The sequence below is a fragment of the Apteryx mantelli genome, chromosome 19 (assembly GCF_036417845.1).
Source record: "Apteryx mantelli isolate bAptMan1 chromosome 19, bAptMan1.hap1, whole genome shotgun sequence".
Lineage (NCBI taxonomy): Eukaryota > Metazoa > Chordata > Aves > Apterygiformes > Apterygidae > Apteryx > Apteryx mantelli.
This window is the reverse complement of record NC_089996.1, coordinates 15,812,035-15,831,068: the sequence shown is the minus strand read 5'-3', so window position 1 is coordinate 15,831,068 and position 19,034 is coordinate 15,812,035. Positions and strand designations below refer to the sequence as shown.

The 19,034-nt window shown below is 50.7% G+C and overlaps 1 long non-coding RNA gene across 2 annotated transcripts in view; it reads left to right on the top strand.

Moving 5' to 3' along the window:
- The window catches only part of LOC106486692 (uncharacterized), a 28,906-nt gene extending 19,404 nt beyond the window's left edge, over positions 1-9,502 (top strand). The window contains exons 2-4 of one of the 2 annotated variants that reach the window (XR_010886089.1): positions 2,155-2,848; positions 3,640-3,795; positions 9,343-9,502. This is a non-coding gene — a long non-coding RNA (uncharacterized lncRNA). Of the gene's footprint in view, positions 1-2,154; positions 2,849-3,639; positions 3,796-4,407; positions 4,468-9,342 lie in introns of those variants that run through there. The other variant, XR_010886090.1, reaches the window with a different exon arrangement.
- The last annotated feature ends 9,532 nt before the right edge of the window (positions 9,503-19,034 follow it).

Below are 19,034 nucleotides of genomic sequence, written 5' to 3'. Positions count from 1 at the left end.
TGCACGTTTCCCTTTCCTCCCGAAGGTGAGACATCCAGGTTTTGAAGTTGGAAAAAACCCTAGTCCGGCTCCTTCAGTCCTTCTTTGCTTTTCCCCGTAGCTTTTTATTCCGTCACCTGGAAGGGCTCGTAGGTGGAAAATGCCGCGCCTGGGGCAGCCCCATCCCGCATCCCGCGGGCAGCGTGAAGGCCGTGGGAGCCGGCGGTCGGCTGAGCGTGTGGCTGAATTTCGTGTCCCTGTTTGGGGACGGTAATGCCCCAAAAAGCTACCGTGAAGAAACGAGCTTGCCATTTGGTGCTAATCAGGGCAGAAATCACGGCAGAGACACTGTATCTGGGAAAACTTTGTCCATGGTGCAAGAGCAGAGAGTTTGGTTTTATTTATTTATTTGTTTTAAATCTAATGTAGCGCTAAACGTTTGGATGTCCAAACACCTCACACGCGGCGTGTCTTCAGCGGGGCGAGAGCAGCCCCTCTTTGCAAAGGTTGCTATGCTTATTATTTCTTCAGTCACTTGCGAAGGAGTAGAGACTAAGGGCAATCTTGAGAGAAAAGCAGCTCTCTGAGATCTGGAGCTGCTTTGATTCAAGGTATTCAGAAATCCTAGGAATCCTTATTTTCTGTCTCTTTAGACATTGGAAATTTTTTGCACTGTTGCCTGTGCTGCTTTCATGCACCTAACAGTGAAATGAAATTTCCGAGGACCCTGTCATCGGGGCTCCACACGGAAAAGGAGGTACAAGGATTGCATCTCTGCGGAGGGAGAGAGCAGATGGGCAAAGCGTTTTCTGCAGGTTTCTGCCTGGGATTGTGAAGAGAAAGTGGTTGCTTATTGTAGGTCTGCAAAAAATTAAATCAATCATATTTCCTGGTCTGCTTGAAGTTCTAAAGTCACGAATTAATTTTGCTTTGGCAGGGGTCAAATCGTTGGCCTCCTGGGGCTAGCTTTGGACAGGCTACTGATGGGGACAATAACCAAATATGACAGGCTTGCCTGTTGCATTTCCATTTGCTTTACAGAGACCCACTTCCTTAAAATTATATAAGATTTATGGCTTTTTCCTTACTCTGTATAGTATTGCTATCCCAAAGAGTGCGTTGAGGTTGGAATAGCCCAGGCCTGGGAGGATCAGGTCATGAAGGGAAGAAAGGCTCTTTCCTGAAAACCTGCATCCTACTGATTCTGCTCTCTCCTGCTTTGATGAAGAGGAGTGTTTTTTTGCCAGAGGTGGATTCCTCATTGCGCCATTTGCCGTGATTTGTAAAAACTGCTGCCTTGTGTTATGTGGCAGAATACACGGGTCTACTCTTTGTAAGCAGTCCTGCCTGGTAAAGAAATATTATGGGGAGATGAGACCCCAGCGTAGAGTTATTCAGGACTGTTGAGCAAACAGGCATCTTCCAAACAGCTCCAGTCCTATGTTCAAAAGGGCACCTGAGCTGGGCTGCATTGGTTGCCTGAAATTTCAACTTTTAGGTCTCATTTCAAAGCGATGTTGCTATGTAGCAACCTCAGGCTCCGATGCCCTTATTGCATGTGGGATTTCGGCTGCGTGGTTGCAGAGTCCCATTTTGAAAATATCCTCTCAAGTCTGAACTTTTATCCAAATCATGAACAATGATCACATTTAAAAAAACAACCCACAGAGATGATCTGATGTTTCCCATCAATTTGGCCCAGGGTTGTTCAGCACTGGAAGTGGATGGGCCAAAATACCCAGAAAAAGACAATTCTCACAGTACCGGGTTTCCGGCCTGACCATAAATAGGAAGTGATGGAAATCTCCTGAGAAACCCTGTTCTCTTCTCATAGGATTCCTGGCCCAGTTTTCCACTTAGACTGAAGTTCTGTGGGAAAAATTATGTATATACAAATACATATATGCACACACTTACACGTTGCCTTTACAGACTTTACTGCGTTAGGGGAACTGGCCAGTTTTCAAGAGGTATAGGCAAAACCTCAGTTTGCCACTTATTGCCTTTTGCTTTGCTAGTGCCTTAAAATAAATACTGCAAATATTTTAGTGCTGTTTCTTACATTCTTTTTTGCCTTTGTTTTTCTGTATGTCTTAAGCGCGTTTTAGGATGCACAATAGGAAAAATCTCTCTCTGTCTCCTCCCTGTTCTGTCTGTGTCCTCGGACTTTTTTAGGTGACGAGGATGAAGAACAGGCCGTTAGCAGTGGGTGCAGGAAGAGCGCTGAATATTGGACGTGTCCGTCTGTGCCTTGGGCTCAACAGCGGGGAATTGAACTGGCGGAGAGGAAGGGCAGCGATGGGCACGCAGCCACCCGAGCAAGTCACCTCGTCCCTCCGGGCAGCGCCCTCCCCTCAACCCTTGACCGTCCCGAGCTGCTGCCTCCGCTGGGCACTTTTCAAACAAATGTCTTTTCCTTCAAAACCCACTGTGGAAAGCTGGGAATCCCCTGGGAACAGCACGAAGGTTTTCCTTGGGGTCAGGTCCCCGACCCGGCTGCCACGTCGCGGCGGGACCGCGGTCGGAAGGCGGATGCTCCTGCTGGCGATGCCGTGCTGGGCCAGGAAGGCACCTCTGGCACCGTTTACAAGTCCTTGACATCTCGGGTCAAAACAGCGATAAAAACGGTGGCGGAAGGCGTGGGAAAGTCTGCCGGATTGATCGAGCCGGCCTCCCCTGCCCCGCGCCTGCCCGCCCGTGCCGCAGGCCCGGCAGCGTCGCTCCCGTGTTTGGTTTGAGCGGTTAAAGTCCTTGGGAAGAATGAGAGGAATCCTGCTGGGACGAACGCGGCCGGGAATGCGAATCCCAACTCCCTCGTTTTCCAACTGAAAGTTCAGTTTTAGCAGAGGGGAAGCACTTCCCTGACGAGGTGAAAGCCAGGGGACCTCTGCATCTATTTATTTCGATGCGACGAGTGGTTTAATGACATCCTGAAGCGGCCGTTCTCCGCGGTTTGGCGGCCGCCTCTCGGCTGCACTGCCGCTTTGGCACGGCACCGCGGGACGCGGTGGGGACGTGCTCGTCCGAGCCGGCGTCCCAGGGCTGTTTGTGCGCCCGCACCCCGCGCCGGGGCTCGGGGGGACGCTAGAGGCGTCGAATCCCCTGGGGCCCTGGCCTGTCGTGTCGAAGAAGGTGAAATTCCTCCCCGAAATGCGTGCTGTGGATATGCCGAGGGCATTTCCAACAGCGGATAGACCTGGCCAGGCCGGGGGTCGGGCTTCGTCTGCGCAGAGCCGGTTCGCGGGCGCCGAGAGGAGCTGGTGGGCGGTGGGAGCGCTTGGCTGCCCGAGCTCATTCTCCTCATTCCCGGCCGGACTCGGCTGTTTTCTCAGGCTCCTCTGGGAGCGGCGGATTAAGGGCCGGGGCGTGTTTGGTTTGGAGGGTGAAGCTGTTTATGGAAGTGCGTTAGAATGGGATATTGGGAGATGCCAGAGCGAGCGCGGGTCCTGCGGGAGCTGGTGGGAGGCCGGTGCTCCTGCGCCGCTCAGGTGCACGGCCGGTCTGGGGCGGGCTGCTCTTGGGAGGTCACTTTTTTTTCATTTCTTTTAGTCAGAGACGTTGCTTTAAATATTCACACCCCCCCCGCCGCCTTCCCCAGGTTTTGTGAACGTGCCTGCAGCGCAGCTGGGTGCTGCTAATAAAGTAATTCATTTATTTCAGATTTATTAAGAAGAAAACCCTTCATGGCAGACGGCTCCCGATGCCATCCATCTTTGCGAGCAGCTTATTTTGGTTTCGATTAAACCCGTTCCTAACCGAGCAGGAGCATCGCCAGAGCTGCCGGCGGCAGGGACCGGGCACGGATTAAAGTCAGAGGTGAATTTAAAGTGCTCTGAACCATCAGGCTTTAGGATACGCCTAAATTGGAGCCCCGTCCGCGTCCCGCGCGTCGGAGGCCGTTTCCGGTCTCCGTCCTGGGTGCCTTGGTGGCCGCGATGGCCCCGCTTGCCTCCGCTCCCCGCGGGGGTGCCCGGCTCCTCTGCCTGCTCCTTCTGCAGCCCCGCTCGCAAGGAAATCTTCAAAGGCTCAGTCCTATCAATTTTCCCCACCATATGTTCTCATTAAAAAATTTATTGTGCACTTTATCTTAGGATTATTTGCCATCAATTAATAAAACATGTTGCAAGCTTCAAATGAGCATTCTCCCCTCCCCCCCCTTCCCTTTAACGAGGCAAGGAAAGAGAAATATGAAAAAAAATTACCATGACAGATGGTGTTTTTTAACCTTTCTTTTGCCCAGTCTGCAGGGGGGAAGAAAACTTCTCAGAATATCGACATGGGTTTTTAATTATAGGTTGCATCACTTGAAGGCCTAATCCGAAGCGCGGGGAGCTCAGTGGGCAGCCGGGCTGTCCGAAATGTGTTTGCGTTGTGCCGCGCGTGGCAGGTTGTGGCGACGGGTTGCGTTTGGGGCATTTTCATGTGCAGCCTGCAAGTCCCCCGGCGCAGGGGCGAGTCCTGGGCTGGAGGATGAGGACGATGTCGAGGGAGCCCCAAGACCTGCAGCCCCGGGCACCGCTGAGGCTCGTTCCCCCCATCTCCCAGCTCCTTTCCCCCCAGGTGAGCCGGAGGTGCCTGTGCTCTTCCCCTCCTCCTAGGTGCGTGTTTGGGGTGGCTGGTGGGAGCCCATTTGCGGGGCTGGAGGGCCCGTCGGGAGGTAGATGGGCAACAGGACAGCAAAGACCATGTCCTGTATCAGCCGCCGTCGCGGGTGCTGCCGCTCGAGTACGCGACGTACTCTGCGGAGCATTTGCTTTGTGTCTGTGCCTACCAGGGGGAATAAGTACAAAAATAATGCATACAGACGGGTTTCTTGTATAAATAAATGTCTGGGGAGAGACCTGGCTGCGGGTAACCTGCTGGGAAAGTCCTGGTCCGATGGGAATTGTAGAGTTAAACACTCCAGCCTCGCTTGGATGTGTCTCAGCTTTGATTTATACCTCTGATTGGATGTTTGCCTGGCCTGATCAGAGAGTTTGGGCAGGAGCTCATGTTGACACTTGGTATTTAGCTCTGGGTAAAGTTTAAACAGGACTTATCATGGCTCTGACACCTCAGGAAGGCTTCCCTGCTTTAATAGCGTGTTTCATGCCATCTCTTGCGTAGGTTTTTTACTGTGTTGCCGTCCTAGATATTAAAAAAAACCCACCTAGCCCATAGACTTGTAAAGCATATTCATGGCATAGCTTGTTCAAACCCTCTTCTAGTTTTAAAATAACCCCGTTGCCCTTGAACCATGCGGCCACCTCTCCGCTCGCTTGCACCGGTATAGTATAAGGTCAGGAGAGCTCGTCTCAAGTCAGCGAAGTTGCCCAAAACCCGGGGAGGAAGGAGGCTGATGGAGCCTCTCGGAAGCTGTTAACTGCCTTGACCATGTTGCTCTGGTTCATACCAGAAGCAGCTCTGGGCTTTCAGCTGGGACTGAAGCACCCTCGCTCGGAAAGAAGGGCTCATTTCTGAGCTCATTTCTCCTCCTTTGACCCCTTTTCTCAACAAAAATAGCCCTGTGACATTTGTAGGGCAGTTAGTAGCGTCCTTGAATCACGCCGTATAGCCGCACGTCCAGCCGTTTACTCCAGGCTCGCGCTAAATAACATTGAACTAATTTAATTTTATGCTTCACTTTTTATGGGTAACAATTAAGGAAAAAAAATCAGTGGAACATAATTACAGCACCTTGAAGTGTAGTGTTACTGGGCCGAAGACTGAAATGAGGTTATGATATGACAGCCTTTTATCTTGGATCTGATAGGGGTGTTATTCATTGTATTAAAAGTTTGCCAAGAGAGGCTTCACTGAAAATTAACCCATGTTATCACAGTGAGTAATATCCTGGTTTTATCATGTGGAATAAATAAATAACACAGAGTTTATGCTTTTGCTTAATGAGGTTACACTGAGTGCAGAGCAATGAAACAGTGTTAACTCCGATGCAAAAAACCCCCCCAGTGATTACGGCGATGAAACTGGAACAGAAAGTGCCCCCAGTTTTCTTGCATAACGGCAGAGCTTGTGTTACTATTCATTGTATTATGCAACTGGAACAGAGTGGAGTTTGGCTCCCCAGGGCAGCAGAGCAGGGTGAAAACCTCTTTGCAAACTTCCCTGCGATTTCTTAGGAAAAGGTGACCTGTGCAATGCTCAGGACGGCACCGCTGGGCGCGAATAAACCAGCGCCACGGAGAGCCCGTGGCGACGGCTTCTCCCCGCCGCGGAGGAGGGATGGACAGCCTGGTCCTGGGCTTCGTTAGCCGAGCGCCCGGAATCGCTTCGCGTGAACGAAGGGATCGCCGGGAAGTTAAGCCCTGCACCTGCTGAACCCTGCTCCTGTTGCGCCCGACAGGTTCCCCCCCCCCCCCCCAAACGGGAACTTTCTCCTCTCCCTCCGAAATAATTTCACTGAAGAGCTTTAAGAAAAACAAACCAAACACTTGTCCCTTCGTGCCAGTGGATGTTAATAATACCAGGAGTACTATTATCCCCTGGGCGCTCTGTCATCATCTATAATACCTCCAGAAATGGCTTGGATCGTTTTAATTATGTTTGTGCCTGTTCTTTCAGCCGCGGTTATCATCTCCCGCGCGCCGCCGGGGAGGGGGCAGGATCGCGGCACCCGCGCCGCCTCTCTAAGGCGCCTTTGTTTTCCCGTCCCAGGTATCGAGCCGATGGCACAAGCGTCCCCGAGTGCATTAGCTCCGCTTGCCTGCCCTCCCCTGCCTCAATGCGGAGCTTGTGCCGGCCCGGTGCAGCGGCCCGCAGGAATGCGCCGGGACAGAGCCGAATTGTTCCTGCCGCGGGAAGAAGGGACGAGGAGGAGAGAAAAGGGGAAGCGTGGCAGGGAGAGGAGGAAGAGCTGGGGTGGCGGTGGGGGGGGGGGAAATCCCTGTCTGTGCACGGTGGAATTTCTCCGGAGATATTTGCAGGATAGCGCGGTTGGAAAAAAAAAAAAATAATGCTTAGAAAAATAATAAAGACGCCTCCCTCCCCCGCTCGCCCGTCAGAGGAGGTTTTGTCTGCGCGGTGGCCGAGGCGGGACGGTGACATTTGAGAGGACAATTGCCGGGCTGTTGCAGCGGGCCTGCCGCGATGAATGAGCCTTAAGAAAAGGTGTCCTTGGCCTCTTGCTAAAACCCATCATCTTCCCCATTCCCTGCGTGCGCTCCCTCGCTGCTGCTGCTGCTGCCGCCTCCCGAAATGGGCCGGCAGCTTAGAAACCAAGCAGCCTAAAAGATGAGACCGGAGTGCGGCCACGGCGCCCCGGCGGAGCGGAAAGCCCAGCCGAGGACGGGCAGCTTCCCGCGGGGGCTTGCGGGATGCTCGTCCCCCGGCTGGCACCGCACGGTCCCCCCCGTGCCGGAGCGCGCCCGAGCGAGGAGCGGGCGGACGACGGCCGGGCACCTGCTGGGCTTGGCTGGCTCTCGAAGGGGCTGCGAATTCGCCGGAGGGGTTTCGGCAGGCGGCTCGGCCCGCGGGACGACGCCGTCCTGTTCGGGGAGCTTGGACACCTGAGGGTTGCAGAGGACTGGTGGGTCCGTAGCTGCAGCTGAAGAGGATGAAGATGGAGAAGCTGAGACTTTTGGAATGGCTTCACATAAGCCCCCGGACGCATAAGTATGTATACGCCTCTACGTGCGTGTCTATACGTCTACGCATGCAGCATGCACTCACTTCTTCTCTTCCTGGCCTGGCTGTGCTATGTCCAGCCCACGAGAAGACTCTTAACAGCTTCCTTCCCCAACTTGAAATGGGCAATAAATCGGGATTTTAGCTGCTGAGAGTTTAACTTGTTTGAAGGTAAGGAGAATGTATAGCTATATAGGGTGCTAGCAGCGTTGCAATAGCATGCACTCTTGAACGCGTCTGCTGGTGGTGCAGGGCCGAGCACCTGAGCTGGAGCAGGCCGGGGGGGACGAGTGATGGTGGCTGTGGGTGACCTCGCAGTTTCCCATCCTGACTCTCTGTCTTGCTCCACTTTATTGAAATCTTTGGCTCATTTCTTGAGGTTTAACAGACATTCATGAAAAATAAGAATGAAATATTAACTACATAATTAACGTAAAATAGAGATCTGTGTTGTCCGTATGCAAGTACTTAACAATATGCTATACAAAGTGCAAGTAAGCATAGAGCATTTATGTAATATCAAAAACAGCATTTATGGTGACTGTAGTTTTTGGTCATACGTATGTTTTCAGCTAAGAAGATTTTAAATTGCAATGAACATCTAGAACATCGGGAATTTTGATTTTGTGTATTTTTAAATACTCCTTGTAGATTTTGAATACTTTTTTTCCTCCTGACCTATGTTGCTTAGCATTTAACCAGTGACGATGCCTGTCAGTGCTGGACTTCATTATGATACCTGTGTCTGCACAATGGAGACGGGTTAAGGTGGTTAGAAGCACAGGTCCCCGTCTGTGCAATGAAGGGGCGAATAAGGGCACCCAGGAAAGTGTCGTCTGGGGTTAAACGGGGGCTTGGTTCAGAGCAAACCTCTTCCAGTTCTGCTTGCGTTTTTTGCCTTTTAAAATTATTTAACATGCCTCTCTGCCTCAGTTTCCCATCTATACAACAAGAATGATGCTAACTGTGAGCGCCTCCAGTAACGGCGAGCTTGGGAAGGACGTCAGAGTCTGTGCGGTGAAGCGTTGACATATTCGCTTAAGTGGTAGCAACGCAAATTGCACTGACTGAGGTGTCCTGGGGACCGCACTGGATATGCACTGCGCTACGTATCGAGACTCTGTTCTGAGCACTGAAGTGGACAGAAATTAGTGGTGAAAGAACCAGAGGTGGAGGAAGAAAACAATTTCCCTTGATTTTGTCGTTGGTAGATGTCAGGGGAAAGTCTCCTGTTTGGCTGTGTTAAAAAAAAGAAAAAGAAGCAAGAAGCAGATGTAGAGGATGTATCTGACACCACAGCTGATTAAATATTGCATGCAGCACTAAGCTGAGAACTAATCTGTCATCACGCTCCCATACATAAAATCCACTCGGGCCATAAGCTCTTCAGGGCAGGAATATGTTATCTATTTGGCTCTGCTTCCTGAGTGTAATGCATCACAATTGTTTAGTGTATTCTATATAGGAAAAATAGTAATGTAATCTCAGACTAATCTCACCGGATAATGCAGCTTTCAGTTGTGTTCAGTGCGTTCTGCCTCCTGCCGAGGCGGTTGCGGAGGAGCGGGCAATAACACCTCTGCTCTGGGAAGCAGAGAAGCTGGCAGACGTCTAGTTTTCTCTGTGTGCAATAGTGGCCTTCCCTCCCCTGACACTTTGCAATCGCAGGTGGGTTTTCTTCTCGCAGCTCACAATAAAGTCAAAACAACCTTTTTTCTTTCTTTCTTTCTTTATTTTCAGAAAGGAAACTGAGTCAGAGGATCGGTTATGGACTTGTGCACAGCCCTGTGGAAAATGGGCAAGACCTTCTCCATAGACGGGAGAAAACCCACTGAGCTCAAGTCCAGTCCTGGCTTTTGCCCTTTATATCCAGCGGGATGAAGATGGGCATGAACTCTGAGATAACCTGGTGAGAGTCCTGATGATGTTCCTAATCCGCTTTATTTCACCCTCGGCAGCTATGCTGGCTGAAGCAGGTTGGATCCTCGTCTGGTGCGTGGGGTGGGCACGGTGTGGAGCTGGGAACTGATCCTGTTGTGCTGCCATTTGCTGTTGGCAGATAACTCCTATATTCTTTTTCTATAGTGTGTTTTGTTTTTTCTTTCTTGTTATGTTTTGTTTTTTTTCCATTGGAGAACAGGCAAGTTATGTGTTTGGGCAGCACTGGAAGACTGCTCAGGAGCTGCTACTGAGTGGGTTGGGTGGCTAGGGGAACCTAATTGGCAGTAGCCCTAGGCTATCGTAAAAGAAACTGAAACCAGAGTGTTAATGCTTTGGCCAAGTTGTGGAGAAACGGTTTTACTGTTTGAAAAGAAATTGCAGTAGTAATAAGTCTGGGAGCATTTGGGAGCGTGCTGCCCCCCATTTAGAGACTTGGTAACAAGTGCAAGGCTCGAAGGGCATTTGGGAGCACCAGAAACCACTTGAATGTACATGTTATGTGTGTGTGTACACGCAGAGAGGTGTAGAACTGTGGAATGATTTCAGTCGGAAGGGACCTCCGCAGGTCTCTAAACCCTGCTCAGAGCGGGACCCAACTATTTGAGGTTGCTCAGGGCCATGTCCTGTTGAGGTCTGAAATCTCCAAGGATGGAGATCCGACAACCTCTCTGGGCCCCTGTTCCAGTGTCTGACCACCCTCATGGTGAAAACAATTCAGTGCCCTGTGTTCCAACGTGTGACCCTTGTCCTGTGCCCCTCCAAGTATGGCCTGGCTCCATCTTCTCTGTATTCTCAAATTAGACCCTCACGTGTCTGTGCTCCAGCCTTCCACCATCTTGGTGGCTTCTGCTGGACTCAATCCAGTAAATCCATGTCTTTCTTGTACTGGGGGTCCCAAGCCTGCACATGGTACTGCAGCTGTGGTCTCACAAGTAGTGAACCCACTTGAGTGGGCTGCACAGGGCTCTGTCCTTCTCTCCTTTTCAGGTCATCCTTGCACTGGCATTCTGGTCTTTTAGTGATTAAATTAAGCGCTGGCAAAGGCAGCCCTCATGTATCTGTGATGCATGATATCATTGCCCCAAGTCATGTGGAGGAGGAAAGGAGGTGTCCTCTAGTTTAGGTTTCTCAATCCACATCACCTTTCAGCTAGTGTCTACTTGCACAAGATGGACTTGGGATATTTGGTTATGGTGGTCTGGTCTTGCCCCAAGTCTGATCTTGCCTTCAGAAGACACCTTTCAGTCAGCAAGGTCCTCGGCTGGCACAAGTCAGCTTAGCTCCTCTGAAGTCAAAAGCACCTAGAACAACAACCTGCTGGGGATTATTAATAAATGCAAATCCTGTTTGTTTAATTTACTTTTCAGACCTGGCCAGAAACCCTTCAAGTAGCAGCACTTTCCCTTTTAAGCAAGTAAGTGCTTTCTTAAAACATACACGGGAAGGTCTGTATTTCTCTGTTTATCTCTATAAATCTTTCTGTGCCAGAACTTTTAAATAATGATTCACGCGGTAATTTCATGCTAATGAAATTCATGAATGTGAGTAGGTGATGGACTGAGCTGCTGTAGCGCATCATGGGACGCTCACTCTGAACTGGAGACTGGGGAGAGAAATCATGGGTGATGAGGGAAGAGGAGTCATGGGGAGAAGAGGAAAAGGGTTTCAGAAAAGGCCTGGACAAACAGTAGCTCGTGGTCGAGTCTCTAGGAGATGGGGAGATGGGTTCACCGGGGATTTATTTCATATGGGGAATCTGATCTGCAGGGCGAATGGCAACATAAGGGAATCTCTGACAAGAAACGGTAAAAGATCAAATCATCTGAGATTTTTGGCCTAAATATTTTGGTTTTAAATTCTATAGTCAAAAGTGTTTTTTCAAGTATTCAGGTTTTCAACATTCTTCCGTGCAGAGACTTTTGTTGGGGGTGGGTGGGAAGAAGTGTAATCTAACCTCCAGTTTTCTGTCCCAGACCAGTTTTGACCAGCCATACCAACAATGTAATCACCAGGGTTTTTTTTTCCCCCTTCTTAGCAAACAGCAGGCCAAGTATCATTTAAAAAAAAAAATCACCAATAAAAAAAATAGCAGCCTTTTGCCATACATGGCTGGTGTATTTTTCCTTTGGAAGTTGGCCACCCCAAGCACACACAGGGCTCTGTGTGAGTCTACCTCACCCTCCAAGAAACAGCAGAAGAGAAAAACTCACTGTAACTTGGATGGGTTCCTTATGGGGGTGAGGTGGGCTGGCGGCAAGGGGGGCGCGCGGCAAGGCAGCGTTTTTGAACTAAGTTCCTTTTTCTATTTTATTTAGATTAGGTTCTGCTCAGCAGGGTGATTTCTTAATTAGAGCAGCCCAGCCTTGCAGGCCTGTAGCTCCAGACCCCTGCTCTGCCTTCTAAAGTTTCACGAGGGAAGTTGTCGTGCCTTATTTCCTGAGCTCTAATATTTGAGCAGTGTGCGGTGATTTCAATGGGAGGAAAAGACATGTAATTTAATCATCTTTATTAGATTTTGGGTGAGGGAGGGGGCAAAGCAGTGGGAATTGTGTCCTCTGCTTGTCTCTTGACTTTCTCTTCTGCTTCTAGCGGTCAGAGAGGAGATTTCAAGGGAGAGGAGAGGAAGTGGAAAAGGAGAAAATCCTAAAAGACTATTTAGTGAAAGACTTCTTGTCCTAAGGTTAAGAAGTTCTCTCAACCAGTAGCCTACATCTCTCTCCTTGGCAGAGCTGAGTGGCTGCATGGATTCATCATGGGTTTGTTAATGACTGATTATGATTAAAAATTTTAAGTGCTCGATCATTTGAGAAGGGACCTCTTCTAGCAAGAGGGTATTGCTGGAAGCGAGGCGAGAGGCTGACTGAGATGGTTACTGCAGAGCGAGTGAGGAAGCAAAATTTTAGATTTTTGCAAATTTTGCTTGTTTTCTGGAGAGTCAAATGAAAGAAAGCAACGTCCTCCCGGAGGAGGCCGCCTGGCCGCTGCCGGGGGACTCTGAATCAGCGCCGGTTTGTAGACACAGCTTCGGCTTGCTTCCTGGTTGGAAAGAGAAAACGTGAGCCCTCCGCATCCCCCCTGGGCTGGGGGAAGAGCCGTGAGGTCGAGAGCTGGGGAATTCTCAGAAAACAGGGTGAGAAAGGAAGGCTTCGTTTCGTGGTAGCTGCTCAGAAGTTTGGCTCTTCCTCTTATCCTCGTGGCGCAGAGCCAGCGTCTGCACAAAACCAGAGACGGGGATGCAACCCCAAGGCGAAGGGACGCGGGGTGCTCTGCACGCCGGCGGGATGGTGCGGAGGAGCAGATCTGCCCGGGCAGGGCCCTCTGCAGAGCAGGGTTATTGATGACCCTCTGCCTGCTGCCCATATGCACCATATGCCAAATCTTTCCTTAATGTAAATCAGTGCTAATCCACTGGTGCCAAGGAAGCCGGGCAGTTGTAGCCTTCTGGAGCCTGGCCTTCTGTATCACATGCATTCAGTCGTGACTTTGTAGGTTTAAAAGTATTAATCAACAAGGAGCTATGCCAGTGAGGAGCCAGGAGCTGCATTAATATTTAATTCAAACAAAATCAAATTCTAGATTATTTTAATAAATCCATTTTATGGCCAGAACAATAGAGGAAGAAACAAATATTTGTTGTCTGGAGACACTGTATTCTCCCCTCTCACCACCTGGATTTGAGGTATTATTTCTCTAGCTGGGCCAATGAAAGGCTCCCGTGGAGGATGGGAGAGGTTTATAACTTAATAATAAGCTTCTCACCTTAAAGTGGTTCCAGTCGCTCTCAGATGTGTTTGCGTGTAATGGTTTCGATTATGAGCCTCGAGCGGGCGAGAGCGGTGCGTAATGAGGTGCAGCGGTGTCCAGGTGAGCCGGCAGCGCGGGGCGACGCCATGCCGGCTCCCGCGCGGGGGCCTGAAGCACAAGGTGTGCTGAGCCCCGGCGAGCTCGTTACACCCTGCCGGTACAGGTGGTGGTCAGGGAGAAAAACACCTCCCGCGTGACCCAAGTCTGGCAGTTACTTCAAAAGAAAATACTCATTTTTCATGGGGTGGGGGGATGGCTTTGCACTTGGAGAAGTACCTGCGTCGCAGCGGGTCCGACTGCGCGAGGAAGGTTTAAAGCATCGCGCTTAACAGATTGCCGGAGAGCTGAAACAGTGACTCTGCACTGGGCTGCTGGTGGGTTTTAGCAGCTGTTTCTGCATTTTTTGTGCCTCCTCGGGTCCAGGTCTGCAGCGAAGCTGAGCCTGTGTTGACAGAGCGGGGCGTCCGCATGCACGCGTGCTGCAACGGCGGCAGCTGCTGCAGGAGAAATAAGCTGGAAAGCTGCTTCTTCGGGGACACGGATGTGAGTCGCTAAAGCACAGGACCCTCAGCTGTGGCGCGCGGGGACGGTGGCTCTGGGTGGCCGGGGACACCGCGGTGGTGGTTTCGATGCGCCAGCGGCACGGGGGTCGTAGCAGAGGGTGGGAGGTGGTGCATCAGCCGGGTTTGGGGAGCACCGGCCGCGCCGCGGGGAGCCTGGGGCGACCGGGACGTGCTGTGTCTTGGGGACATCGGCACCTTGGTCCCCCTCTCCCCGCAACACGCGGCAGCAAACCGAAAGCCTGCCCGTAAAGCAGGAATACTTCTGAGCACGGCGTTGCCTGCGGAGTCCCTGATACAGCCACCACCGAACGGGCGGGCTGTGAAAGCGGCTGCAGGTGCCAGGGAAAAAGTTCTGGGAGTACGTCCTACCTGCGTGTTTTTATCGGAAAGCACGGAGGAACAGGGAAAAAATGTACTGCTGGCAAAATAAGTCACTTAGGAGTTATGAGCCATGTTTTTGGGGGAAAGCTGCAGGGGCTTGGAGCTTGGTTTCTGAAAAGTGGCTTGCCTTGTGCGAGAGGGAGAGAGAAATTACAAATTAAAACCAGAAAGCCCCTTTTCCCTCCGGGTCTTGATTTCTTGATTTGAGGTATGCATAATATAATAATAATTTTACTAATTATTTCTAAGGCACCCCTGCCCTGGCCTGTGTTATCCCTGCAGCTGTCCCCTCACTCCTGACTGCAGAAATGACACTGGAGAGAGACTTTATCTGGTGGGACTGAGCCGGTTTTAGACCGTTATCCCCGGCCCCCTCCTCCTCTTCCGTGAGACTATCGGAGCTGCAGGGGGAGGAAAGGAAGAGGAGGAAGTGATGAAGGTCACCTTCGGCTGCCCCGGGAAGGTAACAAACCCCACGCAAAGGCCCAGGTCGAGCTCTCCAGAGTCATTATCGCAACAGGCTGCGAAAGGTTAGGGAGGAAGGAGCTTTTCGGAAGTCTTTGCCCACTAATTGATTGCGAAGAGCGGAAGGAAGGATGTATCAAAAAAAAGAAGAAGAAGAAAAAAAAAAAAGGCCCTGTGCTGTTTGCAACCTCCCTTCTCCCCTTCCCGAAACGTGCACCGCTAGAAAGCGGCAGGTTGTAGTTTTAGCTGTAACGGCGCAGAAGGGAAATCGGATTCAACAGGAGCAGGATCTCCTTTCAGTCTAGCGGCAGATCTGGAACGTGCTTTCCAGCTTCGCCAGAAAGGATGAGAAGCGGTAAGGGCTGGGTTGTGCCCCGTCCCTGCGGGGAGGGCTCCCGAAGGGCCCGCTGCTCCGTCCGCCCCGCTCCGACGGGAGCCCTGCACCCAGCTCGGGCTGCGGGAGGCTTGGAGGAGCTGCTCGGCGGCGGCGTGCCGAGGGGGCTGTTCGAGGAGGAAGTCCTCGAAGTGATCCTGCCTTTCTGGCCCCAGGTGATACGGTGCCCAGAAATGAGCGGCAGCTGCAGAATGCGTCTCCTCCCATGCCGGGGTGAAACAAGAGCGCTTTAAGACGACACGGTGCAAGGGCTAATCCACTCAGGTGGCACCTAGGTATTGCCTAAGTATGATGAGTATCTCCTGGAATAACATTGTGACCGTACCTAAACCAAGCAGTCTAATTTCGTATTTCCTAATCAAGCCTTATGAAAAGAAAACAGACAGGTCGCACCATCCTCTAACCTCTACCTCTCCTTAACCTTCCAGTCTGGCTTTCAGGCCTGGGAGAAAATGCAGAGGGAGAGATTAGCTACTCTTCACCCTCTTACAACTCCTTTTCCGAGGCAAGACTCCTTTGCCAAGGCTAATAAGTGAATCCTGGTGCAACCTCAGGACAAGTAATTATCATCATTGTCATAAGGAAAAAAGAAAAGATTTTTAGAGCTTAAGGGATTTGCCCAAGTCACCTGGGTAAAATTGGGAACACTCCCTGACCGATCAGGAACAGACTGAGACTGGAAACCAGTTGCCTTGATGCCTTGCTCTAACCACTAGACGACCCACCCTGTATGAGCAAACGGAATAAAATTTGAAAGAAAACAAAAATCTGACTTGAAAAATGTGTTCCGCATAGAACCAGAATGTTCAGCGGAGAAAAAAGGATGCAGTCCAAAGTTTTACTTCCAGGCAAACATTTCAAAATGGACTTATAATGTACCCTTTCATTTAGATTTTATATGAAGGTTTTACTTGAACTTGTAATGAAGATGGAAAAATCCGAGGTTACCATGGCTACTGGCACTTTGCCTAATACACTCAAATCTTTTTCCCCTAATAAAATAGATTTCAGAAACCCCCCTATAAAAAGGGAAGAGTTAAAGACCCTATAAACAAATGTAGGATGAAGAATATTATTCCATGTAAAGCAGGTTCTGAACATCATGGCAAGGTAATTATGTTCGCTTTTTCTTCCTCCTTGCCAATTAGGCCCCCAAAACCCCGAGTCCTGCCCTAGATGATTCTCCTGCTAATGACCAGGAAAATGCCAGACGCAAGAAAATCGGGCCGCGGAGAGCGAAGTGCCTGGTATTCCTTCTGGGATACCCTCCAGTTGGTCAGAAGTGGATCTGCCTTGTCATGCAGCGATAAAGCCGGTGAGTTTGGATCCCGTGGCAGCCTGCTGCGCTGGGCTAGCCTGACCGTCCTTCTTGGGCAGGCTCCTCGGCCGTGCTGGGTCTGCCCAGGTGGCTCCAGCCTCACGCCAGCTAAATTAAAGATAGCTCGGGGGCCCTGGTGCCATACAGCAGTCGCTGCTGGTGTTGACACTGCGCATTTGGCCTAGATCTAGGACTCGACTTGAGATCTTGTTTGTTTAGTCTGTATGTTTTTATGGCCTCGAAAGCCTGGGAGGCTCGGAGACAAGCTGATCCGAGCCCCGATACCCACCACGGACATGGGAAGGGGTGGAAGAGGTGGCTTTTTAACCACCGCCTCCTGCCTGTTTGCAGCTCTCCAGCTGAGCTGGGAGACTTGAATCCACCAAGGCTCTTCTTCGGCTGCTCTCCCAGCAGAGAAAGGTCCTTCTTCCGCAGCAGCAGGGAGGGCTCTTGCGGCTCCCTCGTCCTTTAACGGGCTGTCGTCTCGTTAGCCAGCTGAACTCCGCTCCGAGCGTGGCTTCAGCTAGGAGTTCCCGGTGTTTGCCCGTGCGATTGCCCCTGGAGCTTTTGGTGGGAGCCGATTTGGGCCTCACGTGAAAGAGTTTGGACTCCGAGGTCTTCTCCCAGGAGCTTGAGCAGGCTGGAGTTTTGGGAACGGATGAACAGAGCGTGCGCACGTAAAAATCACTAGGGCTGCTCAAAAGCGGTCAGGACATAAACACGGGTCGGAGACGGCACAGAGACGACGGCGAGACGAGCGCTGGAAACGCTGCGGGGTTGTCCTGGCCCTGGCCCTGCCGGCGTGAGGGAGGGAACTGCCGACGCTCTTGCTCTCTTCAGCCTTTCGGGGGATCCTTTTAATGCGACGGCTCTTTGGCTTTGAAAAGTGGTGGCTCTCCGCCAGGCCGATTTATTTTAAACATGTGTTTCTGATTTGAAAATGTCCAGATCTCAAAATCTTTAATCTTCTCACACCTAGGGATTTTTTTTGTTTTGTTTTGTTTTTGTAAAAGGCTGAACCACGTGCACAGAATAATGGTTAAAAAGCAACACAGACCCTTAAAAAAAAAAAAAAGAGAAACAGTAAAAAAAAAATTAAAAAAAAGAATCCAGCTGGCATTCTTCTATTATCAAAGCAAGACGCAGCATCAAGATTCACATGGTCCAGCAAATAAGCCTTTCATTTTTTCTGGAGTTCATCTCCCTACCAAAATCATCAAGTCCTGATGAGAGTTCCTGAACTTACTGCTGAAAAAGATTGTAATAAATCCCTCCCAAGAAGAAAAGAAAAAGATTGTTCTTAAGGCTGAAACAGGTTGTTTCCCCACATTTTTAAATCCAATATAGTTCTGCTGTAAAACCGGAAGAACTGGGTCTCGTCTCTGCAGAAGAGTCAGCGAGGCAGGAGAGCTTTCCTCCTTGACCTGGGACTTGGGAAGGTCACTTGATCTTCTCTGCATCTGACACGGAGGCAGAGAGGAGAGGAGGTCAGGTCAGCTTGTGGAAACCTCTCCTTGGGAGGGGACAGGAAGGACTCGGAAATGAATCACTGGGATGACTTCAAAGGAGGTTCCTCCCCTCCCGCGCCGAGGCCAGAGCAAGAGGAACAGCTCAGGATGAGTCCCACTCTGCGCGCAGAGAGTCCCCAGGACATTTAGCATTAGTAGCATGTGATGGAAATCAAAACTGACAGATTTAAAATGTGCAAGGGGAAAAACTTTTTTTATAGCAACCTACAATTAATGTTCGGCTCCAAGGGGCTATATATACAAACAGGCCAATGTTTAACCAAAGACACTTGCTGCAGAAAGATGTTTTTTTCAGGCATATGGCTTATTTAAGATATAAACAAGTGATTAAACTTTTAGCTTTGCAGAAACGCTCATCATTTGCCAAACTGCTCTGGGAGTGCTACCGTTGGCTTCAGTGGAACCAGACTTAGCAAGAGCAAACCGAGCTGCCTGAGCACTGTTGCAGATTCCCTCCTGCTGTATTTTCCTGCTCTTTTGCGTGCTGCTCCTTAAGCTCCTGTAGCATCTGGCGCAAAGGCCCAGGCAGAACAGGGATTAACTCAAAGCACGTCTGATAGATGGTGTCAACAGCCTTTTTCTGTTCGCCATTCCAGCATCCGAAAACATGCCCTGTGGCTCCGGGCTGGCAAATGGCACTGACTGTGCACCACCGGCGGTCAGGAGAGATGCAAAGAGAGGACGAGCACGAGGTACCATTGTACCTTCACTGGTGCAACTGGACGGTCCATGTTAAAATAACAGTCAGCACCTTCCAAAGCATCTCCTGGGTCAGTGTGCCAGCAGAGATGGGGTGGGAGCAGACAGACGTGTCCCTGTCCTGCCCGTGACACATGTGTAGGCTGGGGCTGCTGCTTGCCCTTGGCTGATCCCCCTCCACACGTGTAGGAGGAGAACATGTCTCCCTTCTCCTCGTTTCACCGGTGCTCTCTTCGGAGCAGTAGGCCTTTTAAATGGCTCCCTGTTCACTAAGAGTTAAGGGGACTGTGCGGCTTTGAAGATAAGAAACAGATGATAAAGGTCAGAGGAGGGATCGC